This window comes from Pseudophryne corroboree, chromosome 1, assembly GCF_028390025.1.
Source record: "Pseudophryne corroboree isolate aPseCor3 chromosome 1, aPseCor3.hap2, whole genome shotgun sequence".
NCBI classification, from domain to species: Eukaryota; Metazoa; Chordata; class Amphibia; order Anura; family Myobatrachidae; genus Pseudophryne; species Pseudophryne corroboree.
The window spans coordinates 594,578,401-594,592,963 of record NC_086444.1 but is presented as its reverse complement, the minus strand read 5'-3'; the positions used below and the strand labels follow the sequence as shown (position 1 = coordinate 594,592,963).

At 46.5% G+C, this 14,563-nt stretch overlaps 1 pseudogene; it reads left to right on the top strand.

Annotated features, from left to right (window-relative positions):
• The first annotated feature begins 1,102 nt into the window (after positions 1–1,102).
• Positions 1,103–1,221, top strand: LOC134955237 (5S ribosomal RNA; annotated as a pseudogene).
• The last annotated feature ends 13,342 nt before the right edge of the window (positions 1,222–14,563 follow it).

Below are 14,563 nucleotides of genomic sequence, written 5' to 3'. Positions count from 1 at the left end.
CAAAAAAATAAAACAAAAGAAACTCCTATTTAGCTCCCCTAGCTGTGACCGGCTCCTGCGGGCACATTTTATAAACTGAGTCTGGTAGGAGGGGCATAGAGGGAGGAGCCAGCCCACACTCTCAAACTCTTAAAGTGCCAATGGCTCCTGGTGGACCCGTCTATACCCCATGGTACTAATGTGGACCCCAGCATCCTCTAGGACGTAAGAGAAAGAACTATTATAAATGGCTGTCAGGTTCATAGTGAATATGCAGCCTTAAACAGAAATGGCTAGTAGCCTATTATATATGCCCCTAAGAAATAGTAAAAGCGCATAAATTATTAGGCATAAAGGTAAATATTACCCCATATCCTGTATAGACGATTCGGGGCTTATAATAATGAGACCAGCAGCAGTCTGTGAGGCGCAATGCCTGTTAGTGCGGCATGGCCCATTAAAGGTTCAGCGGAAGCCGATGTCAGCGTCACAGGTGGTGCAGGGATCCGTGATCCGGATCAAGACTGATGTCAGCAGGGCGGGCGGCGATCTGTGAGGTCAGGTGCTGCTAGGTGCTGCAGGGCCCGTAGTCCAGGATAGATAGTGAGGGAACTGACACTGCTGACCGAAGAACGCGTTTCTCCCTTACTCGGGCTTGATCGGAAGTGATGCCATATTGTGCTTCTGTGAGACGTCATTTAACGATAGGCTCTGCCTATTTCATTGGTATTAATATTTGGTATTGACCTTTCCTTTTTTCTTGTGCCTATGTCCAGCCTCGCAATATCCCACCTACTGTGCCTTTAATTGTATTAAAAGATCTAATCTTTGACCAAATAATGTGATGTATATGCATCTGCTCTGATAATTCATATCCCTTTTTTTCATGTAGTATATCTACATTACTTATCTTTCCAGCGATCCATTGGTTAATGGGTGGCTCCGCCCCCGCCCTTCAAACCTTTGCCTAACGCTGGCAGCAGATCCATAAAATATACTTTCTCTTCAAATTTTTCCTTTTCTATTTTTCTCATCCTAAATTGCTTCTCCTTGTTCATACCTTTTGATTTTTGCTCCTGTGAACTCTCATCAGTGATCCCGGAGTGACAAAGGCATTTGTTTCCTCTACTATCACACCACACTGTAAACGCCCGATTCCGTCCGATCTTGGAAGCGAAGCAGTGTTGGGCCTGGCCAGTACTGGTTTGGGTGACCTCCTAGGAATACCCGGTTTAGTAGAGGCTTGAGAGATGGTACACTCTGTGCCTAACGCTAACAGCAGATTCACTATCTATTGTACTCTCATCAGTCTGAATGACTTGATATTTGTCTTTTTACCATCTTTCTTATTGACTCACCTTACATAGGCACTGGTTTATATGTGGTATCTCTTTATTGCGATATTATTCCATATCTATGGATTCACACAAGATTTATGTTTTGACGTTTTTGGCATTTACACTCACCATATTCCATACTTTATGGTCTACCCATTTAGGGCCTATTCTCATATTAATTCATGAGATATTAGACCATTTATTTGTGGAGCTTTTTAATATTTTGTTTATGTGTTATTTGTAATTTGCTATTGTCCTGTTTGTCCAGGATGCATCAATTGCTTTAGTTTAACTATGTACCAATAAAGCTTTTATGTTTTAACTAATTTCTCTTAATACTACAGTCGTTTTCTAACCTATTCTAAGAGTGCACCCTCAAAAGAGTCTTCTTTTTCTCCTTTGTGTAACTGTACTTTTCTGAAAAGAGGCCTGGACTTAGGGCTTCGACTGGCCTCCCTTAATGTTCATATATCTGCCTTGTCGGTTTGGTTTCAGAGAAAAAAAAATTCTATAACTGATGTTCAGACGTTCATTCAGGGTGTTATTCGGATTCAGCCTCCCTATATCCCTTCTGTGGCTCCTTGGGATTTGTCTGTTGTGCTGAATGCTCTGCAGGAGTCTCCATTTTAACCTCTTGAATCGGTGGACCTCAAATGACTCACAGCCAAGGTCCTGTTCTTACTGGCCATTGCCTCTGCAAGACGGGTGTCTGACTTAGGCACTTTGTCCTGTCGTCCACCCTTTCTCATATTCAACCGGGACCGGGTGGTTCTACGAACTTGCCCTGGTTATTTGCCTCAGGTGGTGTCATCTTTTCACCTTAACCAAGAGATTGTGGTTCCGGCCTTTGTCTCTTTGGATTTGTCTCTCAAAGAACGTTTTTTTGGATGTGGTTAGGGCTCTCCGTGTCTATGTGGTGTCGAAGTCAAAAATATTACATAGAGAGAACATACAGACTCCACACATTATGATTCACTATGCTTGCAAATACGCGCAGCGAGCACAGCAATATATGGTAACATACGCATTTACACGGACATGCCACAAATATATATTCAACACATATTTCATACAGCACATAAATTGGAACATACCAAGCACCAGACATCATAAGGTTTCCAATTATATAATGGAATATAACGTCATGTATGTGTATTATTGTAGCGGAGCAAGATGGACATGTCGTGCTTGGTGTCAAAGTAACCAGATTAATGTGTGTGTCAATTTGATGCCTGTTATTAAGTTGTAGCACATTGCCATTAGTAGATATGATTGAATGTATGAATACTAAGCCACAATTCAACTGACGACAAAGGACATTCCATTTAAAACATGTGGACAGGAAACTCAGGCCATCCTTTTTTTCTTTTCTTCAAGATTCATTTTTTATTACTTTTTTTAAAAAATGGGGGGGGGGGGGATTACAGAAAGAAAAAGAGTGAGGGGAAAGGGAGCAGACATTGCATCATAACAATACAGACAAATATAGTTCTTAGCAATAGTTCAGTACTCCATGTCAATCTACACCACAAGGGGCAATTGCGTACAATAAACAACAACGGATATTATCTCCTAGAGGAGATCTCTTATCCGGGAATAACAAAGGTTACCTGTCCCAGAATTGGCGTATCAAAATACTCTAGGGGGCCTCTCTGAAGTGTAATTTTACTATAAACAAGACTGTATGACCAGGGACTTACAACTTCCAGATTGGAGGTAGACTATCGAGGCAGGGTAAGTGGTTCAAGGAGGCCGTGTCTTCCTATAGTCACACCACGCTGCCCATTTTGCGGTCTGCTTGGCGTTTCCTTACACAAAAGTTACACCCGCCATTTCAAACTCAAAATGCGACTGAACAGCAGCTTCAATAGCAGAAACCGTAGGTATCACCGGGGAGCGCCAATTGCGTGCCAATAGCGACTTTGTGGTGAATAGAATGTGGCCCAAGACATATTTAGTGTGATAAGGGATATACCTGGGAAAGAGGTGTAGTAGGGCTAATGTAGGTTGGGGAGATATTGGAAAGCCCACAATCTTAGAGATGAGGTCAAAAACATGATACCAAAGGGCCGAGACTGAAGGGCATAACCAAAAGACATGCATGAGCGTCCCAACGTTACCACATAAGCGCCAGCAATCATTAGAGGTATTTGGCCATATGGAATGGAGAAGGGCCGGCGTGAGATATTGGCGATGTATTAATTTATAAAACTGTTCTATGTGTGATACACATTTAGACAAATGAAAACAGGAGTCAAATATCAAATGCCATTCATCTTCTGTCAGGACACTATTTAGGCGGATTCACACTTCACCTGAGATTTACGTTTAGTCTGGGAAGGGGGGCAGTTGAGAAGGGCATACCATCTGGAGACTGTACCTTTGCGGTCAGTTCTCACAATCAGGTAGTGAACATATTGGAAATGGTAGTAATCTGCCATGTGGCACGGGTACACTCTGCAACCAGTGTCGGAGCTGAAGATATTTTTCTCTTACGTCCTAGAGGATGCTGGGGACTCCAAAAGGACCGTGGGGATTAGACGGGATCCGCAGGAGACATGGGCACACTATAAGACTTTGAATGGGTGTGAACTGGTTCCTCCCTCTATGCCCCTCCTCCAGACCTCAGTTAGATTCTGTGCCCAGAGAGACTGGACACACACTAGGGGAGCTCTCCTGAGTTTCTCTGAAAAGACTTTATGTTAGGTTTTTTATTTTCAGGGACACCTGCTGGCTACAGGCTCCCTGCTTCGTGGGAGTGAGGGGAGAGAAGCAGACCTACTTCTTCTGAGTTCAAAGGCTCTGCTTCTTAGCCTACTGGACACCATTAGCTCCAGAGGGTTCGATCACTTGGTGCGCCTAGCTGCTTGTTCCCGGAGCCGCGCCGTCAACCCCCTCACACAAGCCAGAAGAAAGAAGCCGGGTGAGTATAAAGAAGATTAGAAGACTTCAGTGACGGCAGAAGACTTCAGTAACGAGGTACCTCGCAGCGGTCGCGCCGCGCGCCATGCTCCCACACACACTTCAGACGGCACTTGCAGGGCGCAGGGGGGGCGCCCTGGGCAGCATGATTACTGGAGTATAAAACTGGCAGAAATATATATATTATAAGTGCCTAGGCACTAAATATAGCCCCCGTCAGTATAAATATTTACATTTTGAGCGGGACTACAGCGCGCCGGTGAGGGGGCGTGGCTTAGCCCTCACAGCTTACCAGCGCCATTTTCTCTTCACAGGCTGCAGAGACGCTGGCCCGGACCTCCACTCTCCTGAACAGGTAACAGGGAGCAAAACGGGGGGGGGGGGGGGGGCACAGTAATTTGGTGCTATTAACCCTTTTTATAATAACAGCGCATACATCTGAGGCAGTGTATATTTGCTCTCAGTACTGGAATAGGCGCTGGGGTGTGAGCTGGTAAACTCCCTCTGTGTTTCTCTAACAGGCTTTCCTGTGGGTCTGTCCCCTATAGCCAGTGTGTTGGTGCGTGTCGGTACGTGTGTGTCGACATGTCTGAGGGTGAGTGCTCCTCCCTGGAGGAAGTTGTAGTGGGCGCAGATAAGGAGCTGGGAGTGACACTGTCGGCACCGCCGACTGCTGGTTGGGTGGATATGTTGAGAACATTGAATGCAAATGTGGCGTTATTGACTAAAAGACTGGATAAATCTGATTCTCAGACACAAACGTGGAGAAAGTCCATGGAGGACGCCTTGTCACAGGTACAGGCCCCCTCAGGGTCACAAAAGCGTTCATTTACCCAGATGGCGGATACTGATACCAACACGGACTCTGATTCCAGTGTCGACTATAGTGAGGCCAGTTTACATCCAAAATTGGTTAAGAGTATTCAGTACATGATTGTGGCAATTAAAGATGTTTTACATATTTCTGAAGTACCTGCTGTTCCTGATACAAGGGTTTGTTTGTATAAGTGAAAAAAGCCTGAGGTGACGTTTCCCCCCTCTCATGAGCTTAACGCTCTTTGTGAAAAAGCTTGGGAATCTCCTGACAAAAGGTGGCAGATTCCCAAAAGAATTCTAATGGCATATCCTTTCCCCTCTGACGACAGGGAAAAGTGGGAGTCATCTCCCAATGTGGACAAGGCTCTATCACGACTGTCCAAGAAGGTGGCGCTTCCGTCTCCTGACACTGCTGCCCTTAAGGACCCTGCGGATCGTAAGCAGGAAACAACCTTAAAATCCATTTATGTCACTACGGGTGCACTGCTCAGACCTGCCGTGGCGTCGGCATGGGTGAGTAGTGCTATTGGTAAGTGGGCAGATAATTTGGCATCTGACATGGATACCCTGGATAGGGATAACATTCTTTTGACTCTCGGTTATATCAGGGACGCTACAGCTTACCTAAAGGATGCAGCGAGGGATATTGGCCTCTTGGGATCAAGGGCCAATGCTATGGCAGTCTCGGCCAGGAGAGCGCTGTGGATTCATCAATGGAATGCTGATGCAGACTCTAAGAAAGCTATGGAAGCTCTCCCATATAAAGGTAGTGTCTTGTTTGGTGACGGCCTCACTGACCTGGTGTCTACAGCTACAGCGGGTAAGTCATCCTTTCTTCCTTATGTTCCGGCACAACAGAAAAAGACACCCCATTATCAGATGCAGTCCTTTCGGCCTAATAAATACAAAAAAGGAAGAGGGTCGACTTTCCTTGCCTCTAAGGGTAGAGGAAGGGGAAAAAGGTCGCCTGCTGTGCCAGGCTCCCAGGACCAGTAGTCCTCCCCAGCTTCTGCCACCGCATGATGCTGGGGCTCCTCTACGGGAGTCCGTACTGGTGGGGGCGCGTCTCCGACTCTTAAGTCAGGTCTGGTTTCACTTGGGCCTGGATCCTTGGGTGTTAGAGATAGTGTCCCAAGGGTACAAACTGGAGTTTCAGGAGGTGCTCCCCCCCCCCACCGATTTTTAAAATCAGCCTTGCCAGTTTCTATCCCAGAAAGGGAAGTAGTGAGTGCTGCGATACAAAAGCTGTGTCAACAGCGTGTCATTGTCACGGTACCCCCGTCTCAATGGGGAGAAGGGTTTTATTCGAGCCTCTTTGTCGTACCAAAGCCGGACGGCTCGGTCAGACCGATCCTGAACCTAAAATCCCTCAATCTGTATTTGAAAACTTTCAAGTTCAAGATGGAATCTCTCCGAGCAGTGATATCCAGTCTGGAAGGGGAGGATTTTATGGCGTCAGTCGACATAAAAGATGCCTACTTACATGTCCCAATATATCCTCCGCATCAAGCTTTCCTGAGGTTTACGGTGCGGGATTGTCATTACCAATTTCAGACGTTGCCGTTTGGTCTTTCCACGGCCCCGAGGGTCTTCACCAAAGTAATGGCGGAAATGATGGTACTCCTACGCAAGCAGGGTGTCACAATTATCCCGTACTTGGACGATCTCCTGATAAAGGCAAGATCAAAGGAGCAGTTGCTAATAAACGTGGCACTCTCCCTGACAGTTCTGCAACATGGTTGGATTCTAAATTTGCCAAAGTCACAGTTGATTCCGACAACTCGGCTGTCTTTCTTGGGCATGATCCTGGACACGGAACTGCAGAGAGTGGTTCTCCCAGTGGAAAAAGCTCTGGAAATCCAGACCATGGTCAAGGAGATTCTGAAACCGGCAATAGTATCGATTCATCAATGCACTCGGGTGCTGGGGAAGATGGTTGCAGCTTACGAAGCCATTCCGTTTGGCAGGTTTCATGCCCGGGTGTTTCAGTGGGACCTGTTGGACAAGTGGTCCGGGTCTCCCCTGCACATGCACCGGAATATAAGTCTATCTTCCAGGACCAGAATATCTCTCCTGTGGTGGCTTCAAAGTTCTCACCCCCTAGAGGGACGCAGGTTCGGGATCCAGGATTGGGTCCTGGTGACCACGGATGCAAGTCTCCGAGGCTGGGGAGCAGTCACACAAGGAAGAAATTTCCAGGGAAAAAGGTCAAGCCAGGAAGCTTGTCTGCACATAAACGTTCTGGAATTAAGGGCCATCTACAACAGCCTTCTACAAGCGGAACACTTTCTTTGAGGTCTACCTATCCTGATTCAGTTGGACAACGTAACAGCGGTGGCGTACATAAACCGCCAGGGCGGAACAAAGAGCAGAGCGGCGATGGCGGAGGCCACAAAAGTTCTCTGCTGGGCGGAAAAGCATGTAAGCGCTCTGTCAGCGGTCTTCCTTCCGGGCGTGGACAACTGGGAAGCAGACTTCCTCAGCAGACACGATCTCCATCCAGGAGAGTGGGGTCTTCATCAAGAGGTTTTTGCAGAAGTGACAAGTCGTTGGGGAATTCCTCAAATAGACATGATGGCGTCTCGCCTCAACAAGAAGCTTCAGAGATATTGTTCCAGGTCAAGGGACCCTCAAGCCAGTGCAGTGGACGCCCTGGTAACTCTGTGGGTGTTTCAGTCGGTATATGTGTTCCCTCCACTTCCACTCATTCCAAAAGTGTGGAGGATCATAAGAAGAACAAGGGTTCAGGCGGTACTCATCGTTCCAGATTGGCCACGGAGGGCCTGGTATCCAGATCTTCAGGAATTGCTCATAGAAGATCCCTGGCCTCTTCCTCTCAGAGAGGATCTGTTACTGCAGGGGCCGTGCGTCTTCCAGGACTTACCGTGGTTGCGTTTGACGGCATGGAGGTGTAACGCCAAATCCTAGCTCGAAAGGGTATTCCCGGGGAAGTCATCCCCACTCTCCTTAAGGCTAGAAAGGAGGTCATGGCAAAGCATTATCACCGTATTTGGAGAAAGTATGTGTCTTGGTGTGAAGCCAAGAAGGCTCCTACGGAGGAGTTTCAGCTGGGTCGTTTCCTCCATTTTTTGCAGGCAGGCGTGGATGCAGACCTGAAATTAGGTTCCATTAAAGTGCAGATTTCGGCTTTATCTATTTTCTTTCAAAAAGAATTGTCCGCCCTTCCAGAGGTTCAGACTTTCGTGAAAGGAGTGCTGCACATCCATCCTCCGTTTGTGCCACCCGTGGCACCGTGGGATCTTGACGTGGTGTTGCAATTTCTTATGTCTCACTGGTTTGAACCTTTGCGAAAGGTTGAGTTGAAATTTCTCACTTGGAAAGTGGTCATGCTTTTGGCCTTGGCGTCCGCAAGACGGGTGTCGGAATTGGCGGCTTTGTCTCACAAGAGCCCCTATTTGATTTTCCATGTGGATAGAGCGGAATTGAGGACTCATCAACAATTTCTGCCGAAGGTGGTTTCTTCGTTTCATATAAACGAACCTATTGTGGTGCCTCTGGCTACGGATGCCGTGGCTGTGTCGAAATCTCTTGTTGTAGTGAGAGCTTTGAAAATTTATGTAGCCAGAACGGCTCAAATTAGGAAATAAGAGGCTCTGTTTGTCCTATATGCTCCCAACAAAATTGGGGCTCCTGCTTCCAAGCAGACTATTGCACGCTGGATCTGTAATACGATTTGCAGGGCCGGCGCCACCATTAGGCAGCTTTAGGCAGCTGCCTATGGGCGCCAGCACCTGGAGGGCGGTTCGGAGTAGAATTTAAAATTTTTAATCAGACAGAATGTGCGCTGCGCGCGGCGCACCTCTCGCTGTGAGGGAAGTGAGGCACCCGCTTCCTGGTCACCCCATATCGGAGCCGCATGTACGGAGCCTTCCCCCGCCTCCCCCTTCTGTGTCGCTCTGCCCCCCTTTCCCCCGTGTCGCCCCGACGAGCAGGTAGAAGAGCCGCTCCTTCCACCGCCAAGCCACGGAGCCGCTCCTTCCGCCGCCAAGATAAGGAGCTGCTGGAGGCCGAAGTGACAGTAACACGAGCGGCCAACAACACTGGCTGATCCGCATCCCCCTTCCAGCAGACACTGAATGGCGGGGACAGGAAGCAGCACTCTGTGTGGCTGTTCTCCCCTTCATCCACCATAGCATCAGCCAGCAGGACACCACGGTCGGTTTCTCGCAGGAGGTTCTGCAGCAGCTGCACCTCCCTGGTTCTGAGTATGAATATCTTTTTTTTGACTTTGGAAAAATATCCAGGGATATACTAAAACTATGTATGTATGTATGTATATATATATATATATATATACACATATATATATACATATATACACACATATATATATATGTATACACACACACAAACACACACACACACACACACACACACACATATATATATATATATATATATGTAGCTATACAGTATATATATATATATATATATGAAATTATTATTTTTTTCTTTTCAATTTAAGATACATTCTTTCATATGCATTCTTTTAATATAGTGATCTAAGATTGTGTTGGATCACTGGTTTCTAATATATTGGGTGGGATGTACTAACGTTGCGGTGTATATCCCGCCACATATTGCATCAATACTAATCACATATGTACTAACATATGCGATTAGTGTTGCAAATGACAGCTCTTCCGATAAAAGCTGCCCTTTGCAATGTGCTCCGGTCCCTGGACCTCCGGGTTCATGACCCAGGAGTCCGTCTGCGCATGCGCAGGACGCGGGGGTATGCTGGGAGGGATCCAATCGGATTTCTCACACAGCACGATGTGATAAGAAGCCCATACGCTTCTATAGGGTAAATGATGTTACCCTCTACATCGGAGCCCCGATATTGGGGCTTTAGTACACTTGTAAATGCAGTAAAAACCCAGAAAACAGGGATTTTACCGCATTTCTGCTTTAGTACATTCCACCCATTGTATGTTACTTAATCTTTGGTTGGCTGTAGGTTAATCTATGTTTACATTTTCAGTGATATATTGTTAGGATTGGCAAAAACCTGTCACCAGATACATTTGCCTGTATGTATTTTGTGGAATGGGTCATATGTAAATGTTGGTGGTATTTTTTAATATATGGAGAAAAAAAAAGTAGTGTATTCAGAGGTAGGCGACTTATACCCCTTTTCCACCACTGTAGCACGGCTCGCAGCCGCGTCGCCTGACACGGCTGCGACCCGTGCTACAGCCCCCTTCAGACAGCGCTCACCAACCCGGCAATTGCCGGGTTGGTGACACTGCTAGTGACGCGGCAGGGGCGGCGCTGGGAGATCACATGATCTTTCAGCGCCGCTCTCTCATACACTGTGAACGGGAGCCGTGTCGCCTCAACACGCCTCCCGTTCACACTAGACAGCCAGCCGGGTTGAACGCGTGTTCAACCAGGCTAGCTACCCGGGTAGGATTCCCGGATAACTTGATCCGGTAATTTGCCGTCGGACCTTTTTCCACTAGGAAAAAACACGGGTAAATGCGCGCCCTCGCACATTTACCCGTGTTTTAAAAGCTAGTGAAAAAGGGGTATTAGAGTACATTTGAATACTTGGCTAGTATAGTCTGTTAATTGGCCGCTTGTATATATGTGATTGCATTCCACTGCAGACTATGAAACGCAGCCGCCAGTGATTATGAAAGCCTGAGGAGTCCAGATCTGTGGGGCTGCTGTTTGTGGATTGAGCAGCATGAATAATACCCTAGCAACGGTGGTGAGTGTATATGGCCACTGTATGTTATAAAAATAATGAGTTGCCTATTTATAAAAATTAAGTGAGTTATTATTATTATTATCCTTTATTTATATGGCGCCACAAGGGATCCGCAGCGCCCATTACACAGTACATAAACAGTAGAGTTTTCTACTAAAGCTTCTTAAACATGTGGGGTGGGGGGTGCACCGAAGATTTGCCTAGGGTGCTGAGAAACCTTGCACCGGCCCTGACGATTTGGCATGCTCATTCTACGGCTGGATTGCCATTGCCGAAGTCAGTGAAAGCCCATTCTACCAGTAAGGTGGGTTCATCTTGGGTGGCTGCCCGAGGAGTCTCGGCGCTTCAACTTTGCAGAGCGGCTACATGGTCTGGTTCAAACACTTTTGCTAAGTTCTACAAGTTTGATACCCTGGCTAATGAGGACCTCATGTTTGCTCAATCGGTGCTGCAGAGTTGTCCGCACTCTCCCGTCCGGTCTGGAGCTTTGGTATAGACCCCATGGTCCTTTTGGAGTCCCTAGCATCCTCTAGGACGTAAGAGAAAATAGGATTTTAATACCTACCGGTAAATCCTTTTCTCCTAGTCCGTAGAGGATGCTGGGCGCCCGTCCCAGTGCGGACTGTTATTTGCGTTTGTATTGATAGTCATTGCTTCTGTTACACGAAGGTTGTGTTTCGGTTATGTTCAGCTTGTTGCTGTTTTTAGTTCATGCTGTTAACTGGTATTGCTTAAAAGCCATGTTGTACGGTGTGTTGTGGTGTGAGCTGGTGTATTTCTCACCCTTGGCTAACAAAAATCCTTTTCCTCGAAATGTCCGTCTCCATGGGCACAGTTCCTATAACTGAGGGTTGGAGGAGGGGCATAGAGGGAGTAGCCAGTTCGCACCCATTCAAATTCTTATAGTGTGCCCATGTCTCCTGCGGATCCCGTCTATACCCCATGGTCCTTTTGGAGTCCCCAGCATCCTCTACAGACTAGTAGAAAAGGATTTACCGGTAGGTATTAAAATCCTATTATAGAGATCACCCTTGGGGAGAGAAAATTTAGATTGTAGTTGGGTATAGGACATTAAAGTACCTCCCTCCATTACATCTTGAAGAGTCCTAACCCCCTGGGAAACCCATAAGCGAAATGACAAATCCGGAACTAGACCCACCACTCCGTCCAGTGGGAAGTCTAGCGGGGGGGAGAGAGATTTCCGGTAACATCCCTACCAAAGTCAGACAAGATTTACGTGTGGATTGCACCACAGCCAATCTCAAAAATAGGTTTGACTTCTCAATAGCGGGCATTCCTAAGACACTAGATAAAGGGAGAGGAGATAAGAGGCCCCTTTTCCAAGGAGACCCACATTCTTGGAGCATCCGTCTCACACCACGCTCCCAATGGGGCCAAAATAAACGCTAACTGGTACATATGTAAATCGAGAAAAGCTAAACCACCCCTTGATTTTGGTAAGGACAAAATTTTACGAGCTAGTCTTGGTTTTTTGCCTCTCCACACATATCGGATTAGTACAGAGTTAAATTTGGTCAATAAGGCATTAGATAATATGATGGAGATAGTCCTAAATAGATAAAGCAGTTTGGGGAGCAGGACCATCTTCAAAGCTGCTATGCGACCTAACCACGATATATTATATAGCATCCAGTCTTTTGTTAACATTGTTAGTTTAGTTAAAAGGGGGGTGTAATTATAACCAATAAGATCTGGAACTTTATGGGAGATACGGATGCCTAAGTAGTTCAGGCAATCCACTTGCCAGGCATAAGTATATTGAAATTTCAATTGATCGAGAAGGGCAGCAGAGAAGTTAATTGGGAGCGCCTCTGTTTTAGACGCGTTGAGTTTGTAATAAGAGACCAGAGAGTAGGCCTGCAATACGTCATGGAGGGCTCGGAGAGAATCGTGAGGTTCGGTAATGGTGAGGAGGACATCATCCGCAAAGAGGCATATCTTGTACATATGACCAAACAAAGCCGGACCTCTCACCCTGGGATCAATGCGGATAGCCTCTGACAAGGGTTCTATGGCCAATACGAAAACTAAAGGGGAAAGCAGGCAACCCTGGCGAGTACCATTAGAAATTGTAAATATGGGAAATAGCATGCCATTTATAAATACTCTAGCTGAAGGGACAGAGTAGAGTGCAGTAATTGAGGATAGGGCCCTACCAGAAATACCAAATTTGATCAAAACTGCTTTCAGGTAGCCCCAATGTAATCTGTCGAACGCCTTCTCCGCATCCAAGGAAAGCAACAGAAGAGGATCCACTGACTCGGAGAAGGCATCCAACAGATCTATAATTCTTCTGGTGTTGTCGGGACCTTGGCGATTTTAAACGAAGCCCACTTGGTCTTGGTTAACTAGGGATGGCAATAGCGGATTCAATCTATTAGCAATTTATTTTGCATAAATTTTAACGTCTGAATTTAGGAGAGCTACAGGGCGGTAGTTAGATAGCATAACTGGAGTCTTACCAGGTTTGGGGAAAGCTACTATTCTGGCTTCCAACATTTCCGATGGAAACAAGCCAGTTGTCGTTACCTCATCAAAAACCATCTTCAAGACTGGAACCAGGTTATCTTTAAAACATTTATAGAACCCGTTCGTGAATCCATCTGGGCCAGGGGCTTTGTCTAACGGGAGGCCATCAATTACTCGACTAATCTCGTCCAAGGGCGTTCCAACACTTGAAGGGAATGTGGATCTAAGCTGGGCAAATTTAGTTTACTCAAAAAAAGCATCAATCTCAATATTAGTTGGTTGTGGGGTAGAGGGGTCCGAGCGGAGATTATATAGGGCTGAATAGTACTCTGCAAAGGCATTGGCTATGTCCGAAGGGTCAGAGACTTTCAAGCCTTTAGCATTAAAAACCTCCTTAACTCTCTCAGTTGCCATTTTGCCTCTCAGCTTCCTGGCTAACATTCGCCCGATCCCCGTGGGTGTAGAATTTTTGTTTCAGCCTAAAGAGGTTCTTATGTACCTCTTTCAGGGTTAGGATATTCCATTCTTACCTAACGCGGAGTAGCTCCCGATAGAGTGATTTATTGTCGGGAGAGGATTTGAGTCTAAGTTCCAAGTCTGCCAAGCGCGCTTCTACGTTATCTTGTTGCTTTCGCAACAGCTTTCGGTGTCGAGCGCCGCTTGGATAACTGAGCCCCTAACCACCGCCTTTAGCGCACACCAGTTGTTAAACACAGATGTATCAGCTGGATCATTGCATTCTAGGAAGGAGGATAAGGCTTGAGAAATACATGATTTGGCTTCGATATCCGTGAGAAGGTACTCGCCAAGGCGCCACGTTTGAGAGGAAGTCTGAGGGGAGGTCAAATCCCAGCGAAGTTTTAAGGCTGAATGATCGACGAAGGGATTGGCAATATATCGGCCCGTTTTATTTGTTGTAACGTCCATTGTCTGATAACACCAAGTCGATCCTGGAGAATGATCCGTGGACTTGGGAGTAGAAGGTGTAATCTCTACAGTTAGGATTCCGTGCGCTACAAACGCCATACAGGCCATACTCGTGTAATATGCGTCTAAATGTTTGGAAATGATCCCGAGTCGGAAGGGTTTGTAGGGGTCGTCGGGTAGATGACTTATCCAAACGTGGGTCTAAGACCAAATTAAAATCTCCCACTAATAATTACGCTCCACTGAGGCAGGATTGGAGGGTAGAACAGAATTTCCTAATAAATGTGGTTTGTTTGACATTGGGGACATAAACCACCGCCAATGTTACCGGTTTGTCATTCAACGTCCCAGTAAG